The sequence below is a fragment of the Nicotiana tomentosiformis genome, chromosome 9, assembly GCF_000390325.3.
Source record: "Nicotiana tomentosiformis chromosome 9, ASM39032v3, whole genome shotgun sequence".
Taxonomy (NCBI): Eukaryota; Viridiplantae; Streptophyta; class Magnoliopsida; order Solanales; family Solanaceae; genus Nicotiana; species Nicotiana tomentosiformis.
Genome location: NC_090820.1, coordinates 43,484,016 through 43,502,210, shown reverse-complemented (window position 1 = coordinate 43,502,210; position 18,195 = coordinate 43,484,016).

Below are 18,195 nucleotides of genomic sequence, written 5' to 3'. Positions count from 1 at the left end.
CCGGCCCAGGCCCACTAAAATCGAGCCAAACGGTCCTGGCCCGGTTAGCCCGTTTGGCCCGCGGTCCCGGGCCTGGATCGATCCACTTGTCACCCTTACATGTAACTAAGCCTATTCACTTGTGAGAGTAACACCAAAACAACTCCTAATAACACATCTACAACTTGACAAAGCATCACCACGTATAACAACATCACTAACCTCATCATTACAAGCATTATATTATCAAGAGTGGTATCTGGACATGAGATGCACATATTTAAATTATAACACCTAGAAAGTACCTTTCAAATCACAATCATTTGACTATACACTCAAGTGAGAACACTTTATTTTCTTAACACTTTTGGCCCTCAATGTGGCCTCCTGGACTTACATATTTCGCCATAACATATTAACGGAGGCAATCTCAACTCCTGGACGTTTCTAACAAAGATAGCAAATAGTTTCTCCTCTTAATCCAATTACCCATTAACTTCACCTTCTTAGACATAGACACATGAAACACCGGGTACATGAAGAACAATAATAGGAAAACATCATACTCATAGCTTGGCCTATCTACTTCAAGATTCCATAAGGCCTAACATGACTACACATACTTTATCTTTATTAACAATTCACATAGCATCCTCATGGAGAAATTATTGAGAATAACCCGTTTACTTTCTTCAACTCTAAATCTCTACGCCGAACAACCAAATTAAACCCCTGGCGACCTCCAACAATTAGTCTAAGATGCGCTAGCATGAGTATGACCATAAATTTTCTACCCAATATATTTGATCACGGGACAATGATTCTTATTTGACATATTTGAACCTTCAACCCCCCATAGATTTAATACAAGGAGGAACAATGGGGTTCGAGGTTGGCTAGAATTATTCAAGAATCCATCAATGGGCCGAGCAGAGTATTTCATGAGGTTGTATATCCTAAAAGACATGAAGCTTACTACTGATAATGCTGACAAGATTAATCCTAGTGATGTCATCATTGATTCGACAAATGAGGTATATAGTTAACTTGTATATTGGCAATAGAAATCCTTAAGGAGGAACAGTCAAGTACGTGACACCAATTACCTACTTGAGTGTAGGAAAAATTTGTTTAATTTAAAATGAGAATATTCTGGCACCTTAAATGTGATTTGGGTTTCAAAATACACGAAGTTGCATTATGCTCTTAAGAGTAAATAGCACAAGGAATCTATGCCACAAGCCTACGAGGATGAAAAAGAAGTTGAACACTTGTCATATTACTATCATTCTGATAGCTTAACCCATTTTCGATAGTTGATCCTATGTGAGAGAACTAGAGATGCGACAAACTTGTCTTTTAAATCAATATACTCATGATATGTGCCCAAATATCTGGAAGCATCTAATTTCAGCCTTTCACGAGTGAAACCACATAGCTGGGACATCTAAATATTTGGGATGAAATCATATATTGGTTAGAGAAAATGAATATTTTTCTATGAGATAGGCATGTTTCTGTCATAATAACTCTCAGGATGCAATACCAGGCCACTTCATGGAAGACTACAATACTATGTACAAAGTGATCTACTTACTGTGAGACGATTTAGGTGAACATGAAAGTCATACTGAGATGTGTAAACAACAAGATCTCCTTGTGACGAATTTGTGATAAATCTCAAATTTCTCAGAAACTTTATGAGGACAAGTGGATCCTTTTAAATTGACATGTACGCACATGATAGGTGCTGATATATGCTCCCGTGTTACTAGACAGTGAAAAGGATTCATGATAATATACACAAAGGAATAAAGTGATTGTTGAAACCATATGAGCGACATACACCACAGAGAAAAAGAGTGGCTCAAGAAGGATCTCAACACTTGGCTGCTTTACATTAGATTTTATACCACATAGGTAAATATTATGGTGGTGCGTGCATTGGCACTAGTGAGCAGATGTTATCCATTTGAATCAAAAGGTTGTGTACGAAATTCATTAGGTATAGTCCCTTGTTGAGAAGTAAGGAAAGCAAGTGGGAAGTATTAATCCTAGAGTTATATCTCAATTCAAGGGCATGATTATAGAGCTCAATTCCTCAAGAGGTTGTAAATAAGAGAATGTGTGATAGAGTGGCTTCACGAATAATGCATCTCGTTTAAGGAGTAGATACAGAGAACGACTCAAAAAGTTGGTCTGGTTCTATCCCAACATCCATAGTAGCATAAGGAGTGACATATGACAAAGTGGAAACGGGATCAATAAGAGCATACACATCATGAGATTGGACGGTCAATATACCTATAACCACATCTGGAGAAGCCTCAAAGTATTTACGTCTACTCATAGCATAAAACCCGTGGGGCCCTCTCGAGCCTTAAGCTGGGGGAGGCGCAGTGGATGTAGTAGCTACAGAACTGGATGGCTGGGCCATACCCTTGCCTAAGCTCTGGCGAACCAAATAACAATCTCTTTGAAAGTGACATGTCATACCACACTTGTATCATACATTGGTACCATAGTGACATACTCCAGGATGACATCTCCCACACTTCACACAACAGGGATGAGGTCCGCTAAACTGACTCGTCCCACTGACCTGATATTTACCCTTTTCGCATACATCATAAGCATACCCCTTATCCTTCCTCCAAGCTTCCAATGCGGTAGTAACAATTTTAGTGCCAGATTGTTGTGTGGACCTTTGAAATTGCCCAGCTACCACCCCTAACGCGCTGCTGAGCATACTCACAACACGACGCCAAATATTTCTTCCCACATGACGGACATAACTGGATGGGTGTACCCAACCTAGGACATTTGTTCTTCTTGTGCCCCATCTTTCCACAACCATAACATATTTCAAGGGTCATCCAACATGTTCCCAAGTGTCGCTTGCTGAAAATCACACAACCTGGTACATTAGCACCAACAAACCTCTTTCGTTTCTTAGATTTTCTCACCATGCGATTCGGTGGTGCGGTGGCATTGGTCAGAACAAGGAAACTTCCCTTAGCAACGAGTTCTTCCAATCCTCTACGGATCGACCCATTCTCCCAACGAACTCTGGTATAATCTCCTTCAGATTCAATGGCGCGGTATTCCCTCCTCACTGTTTCGAATTCGGGGATTACTCATCTGAAAAAATGAGATCTAACGAGGAAATTCGCTTCCTATCTTGAGCTCTATCGCACGATATAGAGTATCAAAGAAGTGTGAAACTCCTAAATGCCCAAGTAGCCTCCTCATTATATATGTGGTCGACAACACACCGATAAGAAGTACTCTACCAGACACGGCTCTGAGACATCCTAGGACACTTTAAAACCTTAGAATCTGATACCAAATTTGTCACACCCCAAACTCGGGGAGCACGACCGTCGCTCAACTGAGAGAACCCGGCCGAGCAAGCCTGTTAGATTACCTTCTACCCAAACTTATCTATGAATAAATTGGAAATGTACTCCATTACTCAAACACTAAAAAGATTCTATTAACAACTACCTTTTCATTCCCATTAACAGCTTTATTCATAAATTCTTATTAGTACTTCCAGTCACAAACAACAACAATATTTCCTTGGCTCATTTGGCCATTCACAAGATTCTTTCTTCTTGGCACGGTGGCCGTATTTCATATTCCATACTTTCACCTCTTTCAATTTTAAAGGTCACCATCAAGTATCAACATATGGAATATTTCAACAATCATATACCTCGAATTTATTAGTAATGGAAACTTTAAACACACAAGGTTCCTTCCTAAATAATGGGGCATACTGACCAAGCAACACAAGCACACATCAAAATCATAAGCAATCAATACACCATTTATTCTTGCAATACTCATTCCCAGAAAATGACAATATACAATTTCAATACCTGAGTATGTAAGAACTCGAATCACACTAGATATATTTATAAAGCAAAGCATTAATTAAAGAAGCCACTTATGTTAATGAATTGAGTACAAAAGCCTTTAGGCAATTATATTTTCGAAATCGTTTTTAAACAATCGAGTCGAGACTCATTTAATATTCTTTATCGCATTCTCTCAAATAATTTGCACTACTAGCCACAGTCATAACTTAAATTCTTGGCACGTTGGCCACACTCTATTTCTTCAATTCGCTTATTTCATTTTCAAGCATCTTCAATTTAGGCACACATATAAGCAATTATGAGTGTTAGGCATATCGAGTTTTTCTCACCCAATTGGCATAAACCCTTGAAGATTAGGATGAAGACCTCTTAATAATCTTCAAGGGTCTATGCAAGAATTGAAGAGTAACTTGATGAAGATCACTTTCTCCCTCTAGGACTTTCTCTCTCACTCTAAAGTATCAGATTTTGCTCAAAAATGGTGTATGGGATGGGTTTTAACGGAATTGGGTTGGGTTTAATTTCTAGTTAACTTTTGAAATTAAGAGTTTGGTGATAGAACCTTACCTTTTAGGATGAAGACCTCTTAATAATCTTCAAGGGTTTATGCAAGAATTGAAGAGTAACTTGATGAAGGTCACTTTCTCCCTCTAGGACTCTCACTCTCACTCTAAAGTATCAGATTTTGCTAAAAGACGTCTATGGGATGGGTTTGAATGGAATTGGATCAGGTTTAAAAAACCAAAAAATGAAGCTCCGGAACAAGTTCAGTGGTCGCATATGCACCGCATAATGGTTATGCGGTCCGCTAACCAACTGCGAAATTGGGATGCCAGAACAGGAAGGAAACTGACTTGGTCTGCGGTCACTATGCGGCCCGTAAATCTATTTTGCGGTCGCATAATGCACCGCAGAACGGTTCTGCGATCGCATAGTGCACCATGGAACCTCTCTCCGAAAAATCACAAGGCTAGATATGCGACTATAATACGGCCTGCAAAACGGTTATGCAGTTGCATAATGGCCGCGAAATTGACATCAAGATGACCTAGAAAACTGCCCCACTCTACGACCAGTTTGCGGTCCACAGAGTGGTTCTGCGGCTGCAGAATGGGCCGCAGAAATGGCTACTTCTGCCCAACATTTTTCTTAACTTCCGAACGCATTGTTCAATCCAAAAGATCTGAACCGCGGCTAGCTTGCAAGCCGCGAAGAATTTCTACTATTATTAACCTCTACGCCTGCTCCGGCATCACGAAACCCCGATTTTTAGGAAAATGTTTACTGGGCCTTACAGTCACGGTATTTTCGTATGTGTATTTATGAGATTTTACTCTTAAACTCATTTTCTTATGTTTTTAAACTTAAAGAAATGCGTGGTTTATTAAGGTTGTCGGCTTGCCTAGTATATGTCGATAGGCACCATCACGACATGTGAGATTTGGGTCGTGACAGGTATACACCCTATTTATTGTAAACCAAAATTATTTTAAAATATTATTTTCTATAGCTACCTTTTTATATTTTATAACAAAATAGGTGTTTCTGGTCCTCTCTCTTTCTTTCAATTAACATACAATTCTCTCTTAGAATTTTTCTTCTTTCTCTCTCTCTCTCTTCCTTCTCTCTCTCTCTCTCTTCGAGCAAAATACCTGCTTCTAATCGTGAATTCTTTGGCCGAATCCTCTAGGGTTACTGCAATTGAAAATACTTCTAAACTGTTGGGAGAAAGAGGAGAAAGACAGACCTTTTCTGTACGAATCCGACGAACTTTCTTCTCTTCTTGGCTGGAAAACGCCATCTCCCACGAACTTTCTTCTCTTCTTTGCTATTTAGTCACATGCAATGATACAAATGCATTGTATTCTGTACAAATTCACTCAAATACATTATATTTTTTTTGCTTGTATTTATGTATTTCGAAGGTGTATATATTTTTATTATAGTTGAATACATCATATAAACATTGAAATACACTGAATACAAACATTGAAATAGAACAAAATATAAACAGTGAATACATTTAATCTTAAAATACAACTAAATACAGTAAAATACACTAAATACAAATAAAAATACAGTGAATATAACCAATGAAATATATTGAATACAACAGTAATAACATGTATTAGGAATACCTAAAATACTGTTAATACAAATATATTTGAATACACTGAATACAAAATAGCGAATACAGTAAATACAAACATTGAATCTAATGATTGCAATAGTAAAAAACAAATATTGAAACACACTAAATACAAAAGTTAAATACAACTGAATTTTTTTTCTAATTAATTGTGTTGATAATGAGGCATGTTAGAATTGATTTTGTTGAGTTATATTAGGAGTGTATCAAGCTAATTGATCCTATTTACGTTATTAGATTGCGGAACAGACCTATTTTTAAGGTGATTGTCGTTACTGTATTCATGAATACATGGTGCAAATACATGTGAATACAGTCGCGTACAGCTGTAACCCCTTGTTTTTAGGTGACTTTTGTTACTGTATTCATGAATACAGTAGCGCGAATACATCGAATACACTATCGTAATAACTGAATAATAGTTATAGGAAGCAATTATGTATATGATAACTATAGGAAGTTAACATCCACTAAACAATCGTGATTTCTGAAAATTCTTCGTCTCTTATATCTCGGAGTCTATTCAAAGCATAATATCTTGACTTGTGAACGGTAAAATGTTCATTAATTAATCATTTATTGAGTAAAACATGACCTCTATTTGATGTTGAAGCTAATATAATGTAGTACATTTTCGTATTACTTGGTCAACTTTGATGGCCACATATTCATGACTTCGTGTTAAAAAAAAAAAAAGATGTTCCCTCATTTCGCAACTTGCCTCTTATGGAGAAATAGTAGAAATAAAGAAGTGAGAAATTCATTAATAATATTGTTTACCCGAAAAAAGGGATAGAGTTGAATTTATGCGCGGTTCCGAAGATACGTGATACAACTTAATACAGGATTCTAGGAAAAAATAAAAGTATGAATATAGATTGGAGAAAAAAGTAATCTAGGCCAATCAATTATGAACAGTGAAATTTAGGATTTAACAAAAATAGAATCAATCTAAGAAACTAGAAAGATTACTCTTACTTGTAGAGGGGATAATATAATTTGTGATAGTGTAAGTCCTGCCATAAGTCCCTTACAAAAATGATAAACAAGTCCTTTTATAGTGAAGGGGTTTGGCTCCAAGCATAATAAAATAAACATTCACTCGGAAACCCATGATAAATCAGCTTTTCCTTAATTTCTACCAAGATTCTCTCTAGTGGGATTACAACGGCTTTTGTCTGCGAGCCCGATCTTGCTTAGAACCCTCGATTTTGGTTCGAGCTTGATTTCGGCTCGAACTTGTGATCTTGACTCGAGCTCGATCCCGGTTCGAGCCCTCGAACGGATTCCTAGTCGATGTAGGTTGGTTTTTGGATTATCTGCACGATAGATCTACCCGCACCATGGTTCGATTCTTGTTCGAGTTTGATTATGATATCGATCTTAACACGGACCGGCCTTCCCAGACTCTAGACTAGTTCGTGCCCCCCCCCTTTCGGGATCTTACTTTGATATATCACCCTTCGAACCATACCGGATATGCCAAATCCATTTCGACCATATACAAATAGTCCCCTCGTTTCTCAAAAATAAATACGGTGAGAAACGATATGATTTTCAACAACTCGATCGGATTATATTCTATTGATTCCATCAGGTTCGATCATGACGCACATGATTGCTGTCCTGTCGATTTAGTCTCCCAAGGCATTTAATGCATATCAGGCGGTGGTCGGCCACTGCTGATAATGAACCGTCGTCGCTTTGAACCTATAAATCATTCTCACCTTTATCTTTTACCAATTTTACATCTTCAATCTTCTAAAATTTCTCAATCTCTTCTTACAAAAAAGCTGTGATTTCTTTCCAAAAGGATCCCTCAATTCTACCAAATCTCTATCACCTTCTTCTGCTCCTTATTTTGAATTAAAAAATGGCGAAAACATCGCAAAAAGCTCCTTAGAAAGAGAAAGCTTCATCTTCACAGTGTGTCGCCGATGAGACACCGGTGGAACCACGGCCAGAGGAGTGTGTCCCCGGGGCGTGCATCCTTACTTCAGATTTTAAAGTTGATAAAGGTTCATCAGTCCCTGGCCGGTGTGAGCCGGTATCGAGGTACATGTGTTTGATTACTGAGAAGCACTTCGATCTGTTAAAGAAGGACTGCAATTAGGGGGGAAAAGAAGTGATAATACCTACCCCCTGACGAAGATATTACTTCTCACGTGAAAGGATTTTTGAACGTATATACCTATCCTTTCACTTTGGGTCCCCTCGATTCCGTCGTTATCGACTTTTGTTGACAGTATCAGGTAACCTTAGGCCATGTCCATCCTTCTTTCTGGCGGATCATTATTCTAATCCGATATTTCATGAGCAAAATCGAGGGGATATCGTTTACCCTTGATCATCTTATCCGGCTATACCATCCCCGACTTTTTCGGGGAGGGTTAATTAAACTCCAGCATTGGGCTACCAAGGCTTTGTTCTCGAGTATTGACGAGGACATGGACCGGGGTTGGATGATCAGGTTCATTCGAGTAAGGACTTCGGACCTGATCCCGACCGAAAAGATGCCCTTTCCCGAGGAGTCGAATTTGAAACGTAAGTGTGATTTTGCTGTTGTTTCTATTTTGTTCTTTCATTTGTTCTCTTATCGATAGTCCCCTTTTCGTGACGTAGCGGTTACCTGGATGCCTGGAGCGGTTCTCGACCTCATGGCGTGATTTGTCTAAGGGTCGGTGGGAGGCCAAAATCCATGGTAAGCTCATTTCTCGGAATCTGACGAGTCACTTCTCGATATATTTTTGATAAGGTTTCCCATATGCAGGTTTAGGTAAGGATGCGGTCTTGAGACCTCTGTCTAATGAGGAGGATGTCTTGAACTTCGTTCCAAAGCATGTGAAGGAAAATAAAAAGAAGAGAGCTTCGTTGTCCGAATATCCAAAACCGAAGAAGAGGTCGGCTCGTAAACCAAACAAGAATGTCATTCCTTTGACCATAGAATCCGTTTTGCGCCTAAGGGATGAAGAAGAAGAATATAATGAGTCCACGCTGGCGGTCCGGACGAAGAGAGCCACCGATGCTTCAATGACGGTTGGATCGATGATGCCCTATGGGGCTCCGTCTTGAACTGAAAATATACCGAAGAGTGGTTCCGGCAAAGTCCCCGAACTATCGGATGTCGAAGACACCTCTCATCGGAATCAACCCACAGGGGTTACAACGAGGTGAATGCTCCGAGCGATTCACTTGAGGCAGCAGCGATCGAGGACTCGCCTCTCTTTCCCACTTTTTCCACAGAGGTGATTCGGGAAGCTCAAGCTCTGGGGGACCTTAATCTATACAGGCTTCACGATGAAGAGGATCCGTTTCATGACCTGTTTACTGGTATCGAGGACGTTGTCGGTGCCGTCGGATCTTTTTCACGGTTTGCGGCAGGCTTTGGACCAAGTGAGTCGTTTGAAAAACCTTTTTGTTGGTATTGCCTTTATGTTCGTCTTTCGTTAACTTCGCTCATTGTTTTTTCGTAAGCTGTGGCAGTCCATCGAGAATAATGTTCTCGTTCCTAGAATGAGCTGCATTGATACACGACCGACCTGAAACGCGCTATCGACTAGCGAAACTCTCTCAAACTTTCCTTAGGACAGAGAGAGGAGGAAATAAAAGATCTCCGGGCCGAGTTGTCCAAGGCTTATCGAGACCGGAATGATTTGTCTGAGCAGGTAATGATGCTTTTGAAAACCTATGGGTTCGATACCGGAACGGTATCTAACATTTCGGTCTCACAGTTGCAGCAAAAAATCAGGATGATAGGGAAGCTGCGTGAGGAGGTCGATGTGATAAGGATGAAATCCTTATGGTGGAAAGAAGGTATGGACCGCTTTGCTGCAGAAAAAGAGACCACTCGAGCCCAGTTATCGTCGTATGAAACCCAACTTCAGAAAGTGAAGGAGAAAAACCTGGTTCAAGCAAAGAAAATCAAGGAGCTTGAGGCTCGGTTGGCCTCAGTACTCGCCAAGGCTGAATCCGATGCCGAAAAGGCAAAGACTTATGCGGACACGCTCATGGCCGTCTATCGGGCTGATGCTGAAGCTGCCCAAGTTCAGGCAAGAGAGGCAGCCGAATCCGCTGATGGTCGGGCGCATTAGGTTGCCGAACTTGCTAAGTACTGATCGAGGAGAGAAACCCTCGAGGAGATTCATGCTCGCGGCTTCGATCTCACGGAAGAGATAAAAAGGGCAAAAGAACTCGAGGCTGATGCCGAAGCTCTGGTTTCCGATGATGATGATGACGACGATGGGAGCAAAAGCGGATCCGAGAATGGGGGGGATCTGATATATAAAATAGCGCTCCCATTTTATTTTTTTATTTTTTTGATGTAGCCACCCATATAAATAAATTTTGTGTATAGGCCTCTTCTTTTACCGACTTGCTTTTGATTCTGTTTCCTGGGTTGCTGTGATTTACCTCATGAATATTTCCATAATGTTTTAAACCAATTAATCAAACTCGAACCTCGCAGTCTCTTCAACCGAGCGAGTGTCTGCTTGTGCTCGATTTAATTGTCAATGATTCGATTTTGAAGAGAATATAGCCCATGGGCGTGGCGGTCGAGCGAGTGTTTGCTTGTGCTCGAATTAATGTAGCCCGTAGGCTTGGTCGAGTGAATGATTCGAACTCGAATTAATGCAGCCCGTAGTCTATTTGGTCGAGTGAGTTTTTGCTCGAACTCGAGATAAAAAATAGCCTGTAGGCTTGATCGAGTGAATGATTCGAACTCGAATTAATGCAGCCCGTAGGCTATTTGATCGAGTGAGTGTTTGCTCGAACTCGAATTAAAGAATAGCCCGTAGGCTTGGTCGAGTGAATGATTCGAACTCGAATTAATGCAGCCCGTAGTCTATTTGGTCGAGTGAGTTTTTGCTCGAACTCGAGATAAAAAATAGCCCGTAGGCTTGATCAAGTGAATGATTTGAACTCGAATTAATGCAGCCCGTAAGCTATTTGATCGAGTGAGTGTTTGCTCAAACTCGAATTAAAGAATAGCCCGTAGGCTTGATCGAGTGAATGATTCGAACTCGAATTAATGCATCCCGTAGGCTATTTGGTCGAGTGAGTTCTTGCTCAAACTCGAGATAAAAAATAGCCCGTAGGCTCGATCGAGTGAATGATTCGAACTCGAATTAATGCAGCCCGTAGGCTATTTGGTCGAGTGAGTTTTTGCTCGAACTCGAGATAAAAAATAGCCTGTAGGCTTGATCGAGTGAATGATTCGAACTCGAATTAATGCAGCCCGTAGGCTATTTGGTCGAGTGAGTTTTTTCTCGAACTCGAGATAAAAAATAGCCCGTAGGCTTGATCGAGTGAATGATTCGAACTCGAATTAATGCAGCCCGTATGCTATTTGGTCGAGCGAGTGTTTGCTCAAACTCGAATTAAAGAATAGCCCGTAGGCTTGGTCGAGTGAGTGATAGCCCGAACTTGAGATAAAAAAATATATAGCCCGTAGGCTTAATGGTCGCATTATATCTTAATTCTTCACATGTTATTACACGCCAGGGTTCGGGCCAACTTATACGAGCATGGCTCGCTTCGATCATTTGGCTCTTTACAGTTTTCCTATAGGGACCTTGTTGCTGTGAAATAACTCTCTTACGGGGCCTCGGATATTATCATAAGTGTTGCATGACCAGTGGTTGCCTCATTAAAAACCTTTCCGAAAAACCCATTTGGGATAAAAACCGATCTTAAGGAAAAAAGAGTGCAACGCGTGCTTTCTGATGAGAGATCCGTCCCCTGTTCGGACTTCTGCAGGGGTCAGTTTCGAGATGTAAACGAACATGGAAAGGTTGTACCTTAACAGTAGTACCGTTTCATATGTGATACATTCCAGTTGCTTGATTACTGTTTGCCGTTTATGACGCCGATCCCGTATGATCCCTTTCTGATGTCCTCGAGTACCTGATATGGTCCTTCCCAGTTCGGTCCTAGCTTCCCTTCATTTGGATTCCGGGTATTGATGGTAATTTTTCTTAACACTAAGTCCCCAGGCTTGAAATGGCGGAGCTTGATTCTTCGGTTATAATACCTTTCGATTCGTTGCTTTTGGGCGGCCATTCGGACGAGGGCAGTTTCTCGCCTTTCGTCCGATAGTTCGAGGCTTGTGTTCATAGCCTCGTTATTTGATTCTTCCATCGAGAATCGAAATCTGGCATTGGGTTCACCGACCTTAACTGGTATTAATGCTTCGAATCCATATACTAAGGAGAACGGGGTCGCCCCCGTACTGGATTTTGATGTTGTCCAATATGCCCAAAGGACTTCGGGCAGGATTTCTCTCCATCTCCCTTTAGCATCTTTCAACCTCTTCTTTAAGTTTTGAATGACAGCTTTATTCGTTGATTCGGCCTGCCCGTTCCCACTGGGGTGGTACGTTGTCGACAATATCCTTTTTATCTTGTGGTCTTCGAGGAATCTTGTTACTTTGCCGCAAATGAATTGCTTTCCACTGTCACATACTATTTCAGTGGGTATCCTGAACCGGCATATGATATGATCCCAAATAAAGTCTATAACTTCTTTCTCTCTTATTTTCTCGAACGCCTGCGCTTCAACCCATTTAGAAAAATAGTCAGTCATAAACAAAATAAATTTAGCTTTACCTGGGGTCGATGGCAGAGGGCCGGCGATATCCATTCCCCATTTCATGAAAGGCCATAGGGATAGGACCGAGTGGAGTTGTTCTCCGGGATGGTGGATCATTGGTGCGAACCTTTGACATTTATCACATTTACGAACAAATTCCTTCGTATTTTTGCCCATATCGATCCAATAATACCCTGCTCTAATTATTTTTTGGACTAATGTGTCGGCTCCAGAGTGATTCCCGCAAGTACCCTCGTGCACTTCCCGTAGGACATAATCGACATCCCCCAGACCCAAGCATACAACCAATGGTCCGTCGAACGTTCTTCGGTACAGTGTTCCATCTGAAGCCAGAGTGAATCGAGCAGCCTTGGTCCGTAGGGTTATGGACTCTTTAGGGTCCAATTGGAGATTTTCGTTTTTCAAATATTCGATATACTTGTTTCTCCAATCCCAAGTTAAGCTTGTAGAATTTATTTCGGCTTGTCCTTCTTCGACTACCGATCTCGAAAGTTGAACCACATTCCCCGAGCCCATATCATCTACCTCGACCGATGACCCCAAATTCACTAGTGCGTCGGCCTCATTATTCTGTTCCCGTGGTACATGCCGTAAAGTTTATTGTTTGAAATGGCGCAAAGTGATAAGAAATTTATCTAAATACCTCTGCATTCTACCTTCTCGAACTTCGAAAGTTTTGTTTACTTGACTCACCACCAGCAAAGAATCGTAGTTGGCTTTTATGATTTCTGCTCCCAAATTTCTAGCTAGCTCGAGACCTGCAATCACGGCTTCGTACTCGGCCTCGTTGTTAGTCAATCTGATAGTTTTAATAGATTGTGTAATAATGCCACCCATGGGTGGTTTCAAAACTATGCCCAGCCCGGACCCTTTTACGTTTGAAGCCCTTTCTGTAAAAAGGACCCATACCCCCGATGATGTACCTGATTTTAACAGTTCTTTTTCGGCTTCGGGTATGAGGGCTGGTGTGAAATCGGCCACGAAGTTTGCTAGGACTTGAGACTTGATGGTCATACGGGGTCGATATTCGATATCGTACCCACTGAGTTCGACGGCCCATTTGGCCAGCCGGCCTGATAACTCGGGTTTGTGCAAAATATTACGAAGCGGGTAAGTAGACAATACGCATATGGGATGACATTGGAAATACGGCCTTAATTTCCTCGAGGCGCTTATTAGTGCAAGCGCCAACTTTTCTAGGAGCGGATATCTAGTTTCCGCCTCTCCTAAGGTTCGACTTGTATAATAAACTGGGAAGTGCGTACCTTTCTCTTCTCGAACCAGGACACCGCTTATGGCGACTTCCGACAATGCTAGGTACAAGCAAAGTTTCTCATCGATTTTTGGAGTGTGAAGCAGTGGTGCGCTTGACAGATATCGTTTTAGTCCTTCTAATGCTTGTTGGCACTCCGGGGTCCATGAAAAATTGTTCTTCTTTTTGAGTAGAGAAAAAAATTTATGACTTCGATCGGATGACCTCGATATGAATTGGCTTAGGGCGGCGATCCGACCCGTTAGTCTTTGCACGGCCTTTACGCTGTCTACGACGGTGATGTCTTTGACAGCCCTGATTTTATCGGGGTTAATCTCTATTCCCCGATGTGATACCATGAAGCCGAGGAACTTGCCCGAACCGACCCCGAAGGCACATTTTTCGGGGTTGAGCTTCATTTTGTATTTCCTCAGAATCTCGAACGTTTCCTGCAAATGAATTAAATGGTCCTCTGCGCGCAGGGATTTGACTAACATGTCATCAATATAAACCTCCATTGATTTTCCTATTTATTCTTCGAACATTTTATTCACTAGGCGTTGGTAAGTGTCCCCTGCGTTTTTTAGCCCAAAGGGCATCACATTATAACAATACGTCCCGTATTTGGTGACAAACGAGATTTTCTCCTGGTCCTCCGGGTTCATCTGTATTTGATTATACCCGGAATAGGCATCGAGAAAAGTGAGGATCTCGTGGCCGGTCGTGGCATCGATCATGCGATCGGTGTTAGGAAATGGAAAAGAATCCTTGGGGTATGCTTTGTTCAAATCCTTATAGTCCACGCACATCCTAAGTTTGTCCCCTTTTTTAGGGACTACGACTACGTTGACTAACCATTCGGGGTATTTTACCTCTCGAATGGACCCTATTTTGAGAAGTTTGGTTACCTCGTCCTCTATGAAGGCGTTCTTTCTATCGGACTGGGGTCTTCTTTTTTGCTTCACCGGTCTGAACCGATGGTCCAAACTTAGCTGATGCGTAATTATGTCCGGCGGGATCCCTGTTATATCTAAATGGGACCAGGCGAAACAATCGATGTTATTGATAAGAAATTGAACGTATTTCTTCCTGAGTTCAGGGCTCAGCCTCATTCCCAAGTATACCTTTTGCTCGGGCCGACGCTCAATTAATACGACTTGTTCTAGCTCCTCGATCGTTGATTTTGTGGCATCGGAGTCATCGGGAGTTACGAAAGATCGAGAGACCCTTTGGTCTTCATTCTCTTAGACTTTCTGGTTGTCAGGATGGGTTGGAGTCACTGTCTGTGATTGCTATTTGGTGTCTCATTCTCCTTCCGGGCGCGGGCCCTTTATCGGCAAAAGTGAGGATATTGGTTTGGCTTCATCGACGACGAACATTTCTTTTACGGCTGCTGCTCTCCGTATACCGTTTTGACTTCTCCCGACATCAAAAATTTGAGGACCTGGTGCAGGGTCGAAGGCACAACTCTCATGTTGTGTATCCATGGCCTTCCGAAAAGGGCGTTATACCTCATATCGCCTTCAATCACGCGAAACTTTGTTTCCTGGACAGTTCTGGCCACGTTTATTGGCAAGGCTATCTCCCCTTTGGTGGTTTCGCATGCCATATTGAACCCGTTTAGGACTAGAGTTGCAGGCACGATTCGATCCTGCAGGCCGAGCTGCACTACTACCTTTAATCGGATGATATTGGCCGAGCTACCTGGATCGATCAACACATGCTTAATCTTAGTTTTATTTACGAGTACGGATATTACCAGGGTGTCATTGTAAGGTTGGATGACCCCTTCTGCATCTTTATCACCAAAGGACAAAGTCCCCATGGGTGCGTACTCTTGAGTCCGAGATCGCTTTTCCCTCACCATCGATGTTTTAGTGCGCTTAAGCATCGGTCCCTGGGGGGTATCGGTGTCGCCGATGATCATGTGGATAACGTGTTGTGGTTCTTCTTGCTCGTTCTGCTTGCTGACATCCCTACTTCTAAAATGGCTCTTTGCTCTATCACTCAGAAACTCCCGAAGGTGCCCTTTGTTAAATAGGCGAGCTATTTCCTCTCTTAGTTGCTTGGAATCTTCCGTTCTGTGGCCATGGGTTCCATGGTATTCACACGTTTGATTGGGATTTCTCCAGGCAGGATTGGTTTGCATTAGTCGAGGCCATTTAGTGTCTTCAATGCGTTCGATGGCCGATACGAGAGCGGATGCGCAAATGCTAAAGTTATACTCTGATAATCGAGGTGCTTCTATAGGCTCAACATGTTTGTCGAAGCCGCTCTTACTCATAAGCCCCCGAGAATTTTTTCCCCGATCAATTCTTTGACTGTTCCGAACTGCGTTGCGTGTTGAACCATTGTTTACCCGATCGGTGATGTATGGTCGATATCGGTCTCTGTTTGACCTTTGTTCTCTGTCGATCTGCTTTTGATTAATAACTATCCTGTTCTGATGAACATGTCCGTACTAGGTCCCCGACTGATCGTCCTCGACCCTAATTTTCGATTGATATCGGTTATGTACATCTGCCCAAGTTACCGCCGGGTACTCGATCAAATTTTGCTTCAGCCGATGTGATGTTGTCGAACTTAGCTCGTTCAATCCTTGGATGAAAGCTTGTACGGCCCATTCGTCAGTGACCGGGGGTAATTCCATGCGTTCCATTTGAAATCAGGATACGAATTCCCTCAGCATTTCTCCCTGCCTTTGCTTTACTTTGAAGAGGTTTGATTTTCTCGTTGCGACCTTTATGGCACCAGCATGTGCTTTTACGAATGAATCTGCCAACATGGCAAAAGAATCGATGGAATTTGGTGGTAGATTGTGGTACTAAATCATAGCTCCTTTCGAGAGGGTCTCCCCGAACTTTTTCAATAGCACGGATTTAATCTCGTCATCTTCCAAATCGTTGCCTTTTATGGCACACGTGTAAGAGGTGACAAGTTCGTTAGGATCGGTCGTACCGTTGTATTTGGAAATTTCGGGCATACTGAACTTTTTAGGGATTGGCTTCGGTGCCGCACTCGATGGAAAAGGCTTTTGTATGAATTTTTTTTAATCAAGCCCTTTTATCATTGGCGGAGCTCCCGGAATTTGGTCGACCTTGGCATTATATGTCTCCACCCTCTTGTCGTTGGCTTCGACTCGTTTCGTGAGTTCCTTGAGCAGTTTAGTAATTCCGGAATTAGTCCCTAATTCCTGCTCGTTAGATTTTACTATGGCAGGCTCTGTTCTGGGGGTGACCTCTCGAAGTGGGTTGGAAATCGTCCTGCTTTGTGTGCGAGTTTGGCTCTATAGCTGATCTATTGCTAATTGTTGGGCTTGTAACATCTCGAAGATCATGCGTAAGCTGGCCCCGATCTCTTCCGGGTTTTGGGTGTCTTGGGCTACGGATCGAGCACCGCCCTGAATGCTTCTTTCCGGTTCGGAACGCTGGTTTGCTTCCAAAGCAATTTGTGAATTGGCATCTAGTGGTATTCCGGCTTGAATCTCGGGTAGTGCCAAGTTGTTGGTTTCATCTTGAAGGCCAGCTTCGTAATCGGTCGGCGAAGCCATTTGGTCGGTGGCTATTCGTAGCCGAACCTGAATTGAAGGTTGTTTTCGGAAATAAGTGACCACTATTATCCTTGGCCCCACAGTGGGCGCCAAACTGTTTACCCGAAAAAAGGGATAGAGTTGAATTTATGCGCGGTTCCGTAGATACGTGATACAACTTAATACAGGATGCTAGGATAAATAAATATATGAATATAGATTGGAGAAAAACGTAATCTAGACCAATCAATTATGAACAGTGAAATTTAGGATTTAACAAAAATAGAATCAATCTAAGAAATTAGAAAGATTACTCTTGCTTGTAGAGGGGATAATACAATTTGTGATAGTGTAAGTCCTGCCATAGGTCCCTTACAAAAATGATAAACAAGTGCTTTTATAGTGAAGGGGTTTGGCTCCAAGCATAATAAAATAAACATTCAGTGGGAAACCCATGATAAATAAGTTTTTCCATAATTTCTGCCAAGATTTCCTCTAGTGGGATTACAACGGCTTTTGTCTGCGAGCCCGATCTTGCTTAGAACCCTCGATTTTGGTTCGAGCTTGATTTCGGCTCGAACTTGTGATCTTGACTCAAGCTCGATCCCGGTTCGAGCCCTCGAACGGATTCCTGGTCGATGTAGGTTGGTTTTTGGATTATCTGCACGATAGATCTACCCGCGCCATGGTTCGATTCTTGTTCGAGTTTGATTATGATATCGATCTCAACACGGACCGGCCTTCCCAGACTCTAGATTAGTTCGTGCCTCCCTCCCCCCACTCCCTTCGGGAT